This window comes from Tupaia chinensis, unplaced genomic scaffold (assembly GCF_000334495.1).
Source record: "Tupaia chinensis unplaced genomic scaffold, TupChi_1.0 Scaffold149502_1, whole genome shotgun sequence".
NCBI classification, from domain to species: Eukaryota; Metazoa; Chordata; class Mammalia; order Scandentia; family Tupaiidae; genus Tupaia; species Tupaia belangeri.
Genome location: NW_006209346.1, coordinates 1,034,115 through 1,044,749, shown reverse-complemented (window position 1 = coordinate 1,044,749; position 10,635 = coordinate 1,034,115).

Here is a 10,635-nt window from a genome sequence, read left to right as displayed (position 1 = left end):
TTGAGTTCAGGGTAGAAGTTGGGTTAACCTATTTTCTTTTTTTAGAGGTTTTTGCCTTAGGGTGCATGTGCTCACTAGAGAGAGAGAGACAGAGACAGTGAGAGGAAAAGTGAGAAATCACCCATCAGGGAGGATGACCATGCCATCTGCTCTCCTCCATTCTCTTCCTAGGGTCTTGGGTGCACACACACACACACACACACACACACACACACACACACACACATGCTGGCGCAATTTTCAAGCCACGGGTCCAGGACTCAAATTGTGGTCAGCCATGTGACTACTGTTACACCATTTGCTAGCCCCATATTTTCATAACTAGCAGGTAGTGTTTAAGCACAAGAATGAGGCCAGCCCAAATCCTGATGGGATGGAGAAATGGAAATGGGGTGATTGGGGCATGGCCATGCCCCATTAGCAGGGTGCTCTCTTTATTGCTGTCTTTGGCAAGCACACTCTGCACTGACAGTTAGAAAAACACACATAGGACCAGCAGATGGCATAGCAGTTACGTTGCTGGACTACCACATGGCAGGCCACAGTTTGCGGCCCAAACTCGGGGGCTTGAAACTCATGCCGGGCATGTGTGCATGCATGCCCAAGATCCTGGGAGGAGAATAGAGGAGAGGGGATTGCAGTGTGGCCATCTTCCCTGGGTGGTGATTTCTCACTTTCCCTCTCACTGTCTCCATCTCTCTCTCCTCAGTGAGCACACATACCCTAAGGCAAAGACCTCTAAACTCCCCCTACACACACACACACACACACACACACACACACACACGAATGAACAGGTCACTGAGGGCAAAATGAAGGCCTGCACTCTGGGGCCTACAATTTTAATGACAAAGAGACTAAGAGAAACCAGAATGGGAGACTCAGAATGAGAAGTGAGAGAAAGCAGTTCTAGGCGCAAAGTGTCTTTGGAGTGAAGTGAAGACATATTTTCAGAGAGGAGAGAATCATTTCCCAGTCAGTACTCATGCAAGGTACAGCGAGATGCATATGCATGTCCCAGAAAGTAGGGTAGGGTAAGGAGAGAGAACGCAGAACTCCAGTGACTGTCCCACTTCACACACTTGGCTTATGGTAAATCTGAAATTCTAAAGCCCCGATTGTTTAACATTCATCCAAACTCTTACAAAGAAAATAGAGAAAGAAATTTTAGTCCTGTTATCTAGTTTGGCTATACCTGTAATTCTATGTGGTTTTGTGGAATTATTTTGCCAAATGAGGATTTCCACTTCTGAGCAAAACTAAAGAAACAAAATGGAAAAGACGATATAAGAGATGTTTTGTTTTCATTAAAGCTTCTTTCTCTCTTTCCATGAGAAAGAAGGAAGAGACAGAGAGAGACACAGCACCCCCAACAGGGTCTTGACACAATGTCCCATCCCCAGGCTCCATCCAGCCCTGGATCACTAGTCAGTGTGTGCACAGCATACTCAGGGAGGTCTCTGGCCTCGCACAGGGAAACATCTCATATGGAATTGCCTTAAGAGCATCACATTTTACCATTGCTTCATTGTCCAAGTGTGACAAGAGTTTAAATTTTTTTTTAATATTTATTTATTTATTTATTTATTTATTTATTTATTTATTATGAGAGAGGAAGACAGAGAGAAGGAGAATGAGAAATAGAGACAGGCATTCCCAACAGACTCCTCATTCTGCAATCCTACCACCAGCTTCAGGCAGCCTGGGAGACTGTGCATGTGTAGGTGCACACGAGGAAACCTCAGGACACGAACCCTGGACCTTCCCATGTAGCAGGAGCATCATGGAGCATTGCTTTACTGCACCACCACAGCCAGCCGAAAGAGCGCTTTTATTGATGGATCGGTATTTTTAAAGACACCATGTCACCATATCACCACCCTCCTGCCTCGGCTTCCCCAGCTGGTCTTACAGGTGTGCACCTCTGAGTAGCCTTTGAGCTAGCCAGAGGATCGAATCCCAGTCTTCCCTGTGGTCCCTGTCTGCAGAGCACAGTGTCTTGCTAGTAACATCACAGCAGCTGGGCCTATGAACCGCTTTTGAAAATCATCATTTTGGGGCTGGCAAGTGACGCAGTAAAGACGCTGAACTCCCACATGGCCGACTCTGGATCAAATCCTGGACCTGGCGACTTGCTTTCTCACTTTCCCTCTCTCTCTCTGTCATTCTCTGGTCAAATTAAAAATAATAATAATTGAAGCTAAATAAAATAAAATTTTTTAAATATATATTTTTTAAATCATCATTTCATCAAGGTGATGAGGATTGGTTGACTATCATCTATTGTGGTTGTAAAACCTTTCTGGGTTTTCTTTCCTGTTTATTTTTTGCAATATAATTGCTTTTTTGAATTGCTTTGGCCTTCAGCAAGCTCTTCCTAGTCCTTCACAGGGTTCTGCATGTGGTACCTCTAGCCCATGGAATGCAATCTCTAAAGTAGCAAACGAAATGGAACATGCAGCGAATACTAAACAGAGAAAGTGAGCCTCCAAATGCTTGGCGGCTGGCCGTTTCTTACCATCCCAATCTCTTCATTTAATCAAATGCAAGTGATTTCCAATTTTGGCAACCAAGATAAATCTTCTAACTGAATCTAAAGTAAAGCCCATGCTGCCCTTCCTTCACATCTAGGTGAGAAGGGGCCGGCTCTGTGGTGTGGCAATGACGGCTGTTGGAGGGAAGCCGGAGCTCACGGGGCCTTCCTGGTTCATATCCTTAGCCCCGTTGGCCTGACACGCACCAGACCCAAGTGCCCAGCACCGACAGACTGGGAGACTGGCGGAAGGGGATGGCAGTGTGACCAGACCCTGTGCAAGGTGCTCTTCTCTCTCTCTTTCATGTGTACACACTCTGTCATGAATAAAGGAGAAAAAAATTGTTAAATTAAAAATTAGATAAGTATCACAGCAACCCATATCAAATGGATCTCGAAATTTTCATATTTACGGTGAAATCCTGAACACGAAAAGATCAGAAATAGATCAGTGATTTAAGATTCTTGCTGTTTATTTATTTATTTTTAATTTGCCAGCAGTCACTTGTGCACACCGGAGAGAGACTGAAAAAGAGAGAAGGGAAGTGAGAAAGTACCCCCTGGGGGGATGGCCACGTTGTACTCCCTTCTCCTCCATCTCTCCTTTTGGAATTTTGTGCACACAGCCTCTCCTGGTGTTCTTTTTTACTTTTTCTTTTTTTTTTCTCCTGGTGTTTCTCAAGCCACTGGGTCCAGGACTTGAACTGTACAATCGACCACGTACGATCCAGCTGCCTTACCCACCATGCCATGGTCTGGCCTGGATTGTTGCTATTTTATTTATTTATTTATTTATTTAACTTTAGTCAGAAAAAGACATAGAGAGGGAACGTAGGAGAAAGCAAACCGCCAGGTCTAGGACTAAAGTCGCAATCAGCCATGTGAGAGTCCAGCACCTCAATCACCATACCACCTGTCCCCCCACCTCCCCTTTTTAAGAGGTTTTTGCCTTAGGATGCGAGGATTTTCTGGGGAGAGAGAGAGACAGAAACAGTGAGAAGGAAAGTGAAAAATCACCCCCCCCCCTGCCCCCCAGGGTGCATGGCCAAGCTGCAGTCCCTTCTCCTACATTCTCCTGGGATCTTGGGCACCCGCACACATGCACCCAGACTGAGTTTTAAGCCACTGGGTCCTGAACTTGAACCATGGTTGGGGGTATGACAAAACTGCTACCCCATCTGCTGGCCCCAGATTACTGCTATTTAATAGGTAGACAAAAGCAGTCTTGCACTACCTAAAGGTACATGCTAGGGACTAGCAGATGGTGTAGCGGTATATCACTGGATTCCCACATGGCTGACCACTGTTTGAGTCCCGGACGTGGTGAGTTCAAACTCATGCCAGGTGTGTGCGTGCATGCCCAAGATCCTAGGAGGAGAACATAAGAAGAATGTAAGGAGTCTTCAAAAAGTTCTGGAAAATGAGTATAATGGGGGGGGGGGCAGTAAAATAAACCTGTATGTCAATTCTATTTTTCTTGAACTTTTTGAAGTCCCTTCATACAGAGCCCTCCTGCAAATGACTAAGAAAATAACCAACAACTCAGTAGAAAAATGGCCATATAACAAAGGCAAATCAAAAATTAAGTAATAGAAAAGAGAGACCAGCAGATGGTGGAACAGTTACGTTGTTGGACTCCCATGTAGTCAACCACAGTTTGAGTCCCAGACCTGGTAGCTTGAAATTCACGCTATTTGCATGTGTGTGTGCATGCCCCAAATCCTGAGAGGAGAATGGAGGAAAGAGATTACAGCGTGGCCATCCCCCCAGTAGGTGATTTCTCGCTTTCTGATTTTCTGGTGAGCACCTGAGAGGAGAATGGAGGAAAGAGATTACAGCGTGGCCATCCCCCCAGTAGGTGATTTCTCGCTTTCTGATTTTCTGGTGAGCACCCAGGCCCTATAGCAAAAATCTCTCTAAAAAAAAAAAAAAGAAATAAAAAAGAGAAATAAACGTGGGAATATGTTCAACTTCATTTTCCAGAATAAATGTGAATAATGCACCCACCAGATTGGCAAATATTTTTAAATGGTAGTAACATTAGCAGAGTCTTTTTGGAAAAAGATTTGGCAACATTTACCAAATATAAATGATTTTACCTCTGACCAAGCAGTTCTATATTCAGGCACCTGTCCCCCCCTGCCATTCCCATTTATGTTTAATGATGTATATTCCAGGGTTTATTATATGAATGGGTATCATTGTGAAAACTGGAAACAACCTACATATTTGTTAATATCAATAGAATAGGTTCTAATACATTTATTCTGTGGAATAGTAGGCATCTGTTTAAAAGAATAAGGTAAAGCTATATATAATGGCACAGTAAGATTTCCAAAAAATAGCAGGTCACCGAACAATGCCATATGTTAACCATTTAAAATTTTTTTAAATTAAAAAGAGAAAAACACTTGTTGAGATCGCTACCTTCGTTGACGGGAGTGTAGAGTGGGAAGAAGAGAAGGACTGTCGCTTTCTACCCCATTTACTTTGGTGTGACTTTGACTCCCTTAAAGCGGGCTATCATGAATTTCTGTGTAGTTTAAAAATAAAAATACTTTCTCTTTATTTTGGTATTGTATTCTTTCTCACCCTCCTAATAAAATTCTCAGGCAGGATGTGAACAGAAAGCACACAGTAAGGTTTATTGACTTCCGTATCTCACACTTGGGTTCCATTGTTTGCCTATTTATGATTTCCTTCCTGTGCTCTGACAGAGTCACTAATTTTAGATACGCCTTTATGGTTAAAAACAGCATTTTGTTTTGCTTGAATTTTTAAACTAATCACCTTGGAAAAGAACTATTTCTGAAACATGTTGTTCAGTTGCTTCTTTGCTCCCCCTCCTCACCCCCCCACACTTTCATAAAATTAGGTCAAAGGGCTCTTACTACCCCAAACAAAAATGGACCTCCCTCTTTTTTTTAACCTTTGTTATTTGGCACGTGCACTCTCTGGAAACAAAGAAGGAAAGCAAGAAAGCACCCACCAGAGGGGAATGACCACACTGTAATCCCTCCTGTTTTCCCCTTGGGATTTTGAGCACACATGCATATGTGCCTGGTGTGTTTTTCAAGCTGCCATATCTGGGACTTGAACCACACAGTTGGCCAGGTAAGCTCCAGCTGCCCAAACCTCTGTGCTACCTGGCTGATCATGGATCACTTAAGAGTAAGTTCTTGGATAGGCTCTGTGGTGCATGGGTTAAGTGCTGTATGGAGGGAGCTGTATCTTACATGCTCAACCTCAGTTGGCATACTAGTCCTGGTGGCTTGAAAAACATGGTGCTGGGTGAGTGTTCCTGGGATCCTGATGATACAGAGAAGAGGGGAGAGTGTAGTGTGACTAGACTCCCAGACCCCTCTCTTCCTCTTCCTTTCTGTCTCTCTCTGACATGTGTATGTACCTCTGGCATTAAAAAAAAAAAAAGATAAATTCTTGGGGGCCAGCATTTGGCATAATAGCTATGTCTCAGGACTCCCACGTAGTCGACTGCAGTTTGAGTCCCAGATTCAGTGGCTTAAACTCACACTGGGCATATGTCCATGATCCTGAGAAGAGAATGGAGAAGAAAGGATTGCGATGTGGCCATTCCCCCTGAGGGGTGATTTCTCTCTTTCTGTCTCTCTGTTTCTCTCTGTCTTTCTAGCAAGTGTACGTGCCCTATTGCAAAAAAACCTCTCCAAAGAAAAAAAGATAAATTCTAAATTTGTTGCTAAACACTAATAGGACAATTAGATAATAACTTGTACTTTAAACCTAAGCACAAAGGGAATGCATCTTTACAGAATGTGTGGAAATTCTGGACAGAAAAGATGTAGAGTTGCTATCCTAAATTAAGTTGAAAAATGAAATTTAAAAAATGGCCGAGAGAGCCCCAACATAAAACATTAATTGGGATTTAATGGTGTAATCTTAGCGGTGGGAAAGAGACTTAATAATATTTTATCAAGCCTTTGTTAGAGTTCCTTGTAATTTTGCCTTAACTATAGCATCCGAGAAAGTTGCCCATAATCCTTTCTGTGAATCAGAATCCAATTATTTTATATTGGATTCATGCCTTTACCCAAGAGAGCTCCGTAAATTGTTTTTAATTACTTCTTTTATTTTAAATCAATAGTGTCTGCCAAGTGAGTAACATTTCCTATTAAAACATCACCTCCTATAATTGGTATAATTACTTCACAAAGAGATAAACTGAAGCATGATTTGACAGTCTCGGGGTTTATAAATCCCAACTATATTCACAACACAGTATTTTATTCTTAGTGATATCAAAAAGAATCTAAACTTGAACAAAGCCCAGACATTTATAATAAAGTAATTGGTGAGGCGTAAGCTAATTAGTGCATATACTACTGCCTCTATTAACAGCCTCTAAGAGGGAGCTCCTTTTTACCAGCCATTAAAGGTGTCGGGAGGTTTGGGGGTGTTCTGGCACCCTTAGCCAGGCGGGCAGCCTATGGCTGAGGTGGAGACTGAGATTCAATCCTGGCATGTGGGTTTCTCAAGGCTCGTCAGGGTCTCAACGAGGCCTAGAAGAAAGAGCCCCCGGTTTGGAATTTCCCTGCTGAGTCAGAAGCAGGTGCAGAGAAGGGAGAAAGAGAAATGACCTCCAGCCTTGGTTTCAAGAGATTTGCTTTCATCCACTTACATTTTGGGACTAAACTGATTGTATTTGGTCAAGGGTGATCAATAGCTCACATTTCTTTTTGAAAACCTCTGCCCGATGCCACAGGCACATGCCTTCCCCATGTCAAGAGGAGGGTGACTAAAATATAAGAAAAGCAGCAGCTGGGGACACTCTTGGAACCAGAAGGGTCACACGGCAGCCCATGTCACCCGAGAATCACAGCCTAAAACTCATAAGCCTTCCTGTATCTTCAATTTATTTCTGAATCTAGTTTTATTTTTTTAATCCTAATTTGATAAAAGATAACATGCCCACACACATTCACATCTACCAAAAACACACCCCCAAATGTACTTCACCTGTGCTCCTTCTATTGCTCCTCTGTAAGAAAAGGGGGGAAGAGGTCAAGGAAAATACTGGAACAGGAAAACACTGGCTAGTCCTTAATGAGCTTTTGCATTGTCTAGTACAGTGGCTCTCTAGTTTCCCTCAGCTTTCCTAAGTATTCATCTGCCTTTCTGTCTCTGTATTTGTCTCTCCTCCCTCCCTTTGAACAAATGGCATGTTTTGTTTTTTGGAGAGGTTTTTGCTATAGGGCATGTGCCCTCGCCAGAAAGACAGAGAGAGACAGAGAGACAGAAAGACAGAAAGCAAGAAATCACCCCCAGGGGGAATGGCCGCACTGCAATCCCTTCTCCTCTTGGGATCTTGGGCACGCACGCACATGTGCCCAGTATGCGTTTAAGCTGCCGGGTCCGGGACTCGAACTGCGGTCGACTACATGGGACTCCAGCAACATAGCCATTATGCCAACTGCTGGTCCCAACAAATGGCATCTTGAGAGGCTTTTTCTCCTTTTCTCTCTTCTTCCTTTCCCTTCACCTACAATAATAAGCAGGATGAACCTGTCGAAAAATCAGCAATTTACAGTGGCCAGACAAATTGGTGCAGAGGTCAAACATCCCTCAGAGAGATTTCCCACATGGGAAGGTTCCTAGTTCAAGTACAGAGAACTCTGAGAACACCCTGAGAATTCATGCCTGGCACATGCATGCCCGTGACCTGGGGCTGGTTGGAAGATAGAGGCAGACTGTAGCATCAAGATCCTATTGGGTGCACTGTCTCTCTCACCCTCTCTCTCACACACTCGTGGAAGAAAAAATAAACAGAGTCGAAAGAAATAAATCAGGGGTCAGCAGGTGGCATGGTGGTTAAGGAGCTAGACTCCCACATGGAGGAATACAGTTTGAGTTCTGGATTTGGTGACTTAAAATTCATGCCAGGTGCATGTGTGCATGCCGGAATCCCAAGAGGAAAAGGGAGAAGAGATTGTGGAATGGTCACCCCCCCCGCAACCCTCAGGGATGAGTGTGATTTCTCACTTTTCCTGCCTCTCTCTCTGTCTCTCTCTCTCTCTCTCTCTCTCTCTCTCTCTGTCTGGCAAGCACTGCCCCCCCCTCTCTCTCGCTCTCTCTGTCTGGCAAGCACATATACCCTATGGCAAAAACCTAAAAAAAGGAAAAAGAAATAGCAACTTACAAAGATTGTGAGACTCAGAGAAAAAAAAAATGTTAATAGTAGACCCAAGAACTAGACGGAAAAATGAAAAGATACACATTCGTCCCCAGGATCTACAGAAAATTCTAGCTAAAGAAGGCAAAAGTGGGGTTGGGGTGCCCAGGGACAACTTATGCAGAATGAAAAGAAGTAGACAGCCCCCCAAGAAGAGCTTTAGTGGACCAGTGGCGAGCACTGCTCTGCAACGCTGGAAGGTATGCGGGAGGCAGGGCCCAGCTCCCAGGTCACCTTACGCACACTGGCACATGCCCGTGATCCCGGCTGGCTGAAAAGGCTGCGGGTGTGTGCTTGTGAGGCGGGGGGCAGTGACTTGCAGCATGAGGCCATGTTGAGGGTGCTTATCTCTCTCTCATGAAAGATAGAAACCTAAAAAAAATTTATTTTTTCTATAGAAAGGACTGATTCACACTTGCTGAGTCCCACCTGAGATTCAGATGGTGTTCAGATGGCAGTGTCAGTGCCACTTCCTGAGAGAAGTTTCTCGGGTCCACTCAGTGTGAAGTGGCCACCAAGCTGCTCTCTACCACGTCATCTTTCTGTCACTCTTAACAGCACTCGTTATTATTTGGCATTTTTCTTTATTTTTCACTGCCTCTCTCTATCACCTACCTCCAGCTCCTTCCCCACTAGCATGTAACCTCCTTGAGGGCAATGACTTGTCCTCATTTCTTGTCTGCCTCTCATCCCTAGAACATAACCCCCAAGGCTGCAGGACTTTGCCTGGTTATGTAACGTGCATCTTACTCCAAAGGCCTTGCGCATGATACAGGCATTCAATAGTCCAGTGAATCTTTTTTAAATAAAAGAACTATCTGAAGAAAACACGTTTCTCTTTACCAAGCTTGCATTATGATAAAGCATTAAAATTTTCCCCACGAGTTAGGGCAAAGGCAGGTACATGACCCCATTGCAGGGACAGCCTCCATTTCCAGTCCACTGGGGGCAACAAGATTAATGGCGAAGGTGGAATCGGAAGTGTCTCTTCCATGCAGAATGGTGATATGGGTGTGGGAAGATGCTGGACACTGTAGGGTGAGAAAGCAGCTCCCTTCCCACTCCAGGGGACAGGAAGAAATGCTGAAAGAGACATCGCAGGAGAAGCATTTGCAGATTAAATAACGCTATAATCCTTTAAGCCTGACAAGAGCGTTTTGGATGTGTGATAGATTACAGTTATGGTGAAATGCACCATGAAAATATGCCTCCCATGTTACCAGATGTCTTCATGAAGTTGGTAAACATCAAAGATTTATCTTAGCCTTTTGTTATTTCTGTCTCGAATACTTATGCCTCTTGGCTACATTATGATTCTGGGAAAGACTAAAGCAAAGGCATATAATAATTTTCAACTCAACATATTTAATGTTAGCATTTCATTAGTGATTTAAAATAGATTCCTTTCAGAATGTGTAAAGTATAACAAATACATACCCATTTCAGGATCAACAAAATAGAATTTCATAGCAGAGGATACTTTTTTTTTACACTGTGAATAGCAATGTTCTACGTTGGAGCAAAATAGCTTTAGTAAATGATGAACAGTAAAATAAAGAGGATTGTTACATCAAAAAATAAATTCTAAAAAAATAACTTATATCCTGGACGTTAGGTAGTCTCCATGGATAGAATGATCATATGATTTATTATCTAAACGGGATGCTGTTCAAATCCCAGACCTTGTGGCTTGAAAAACACACTGGACACGTGAGTGTGCATGCTGAAAATCCCAAGAAGAGAATGGAGAAGAAGGGATTACAGTGTGACCATTTTCCGTGGGGGATGCTTTCTCACTTTTCCTTTCTCTCTGTCTCTCTTCAGCAAGTGCACATGTCCTATAGAAAAACCAAAAAAAAAAAAAAAAAAAAAAGAGGCAAAACTAAACAGCTTGCTC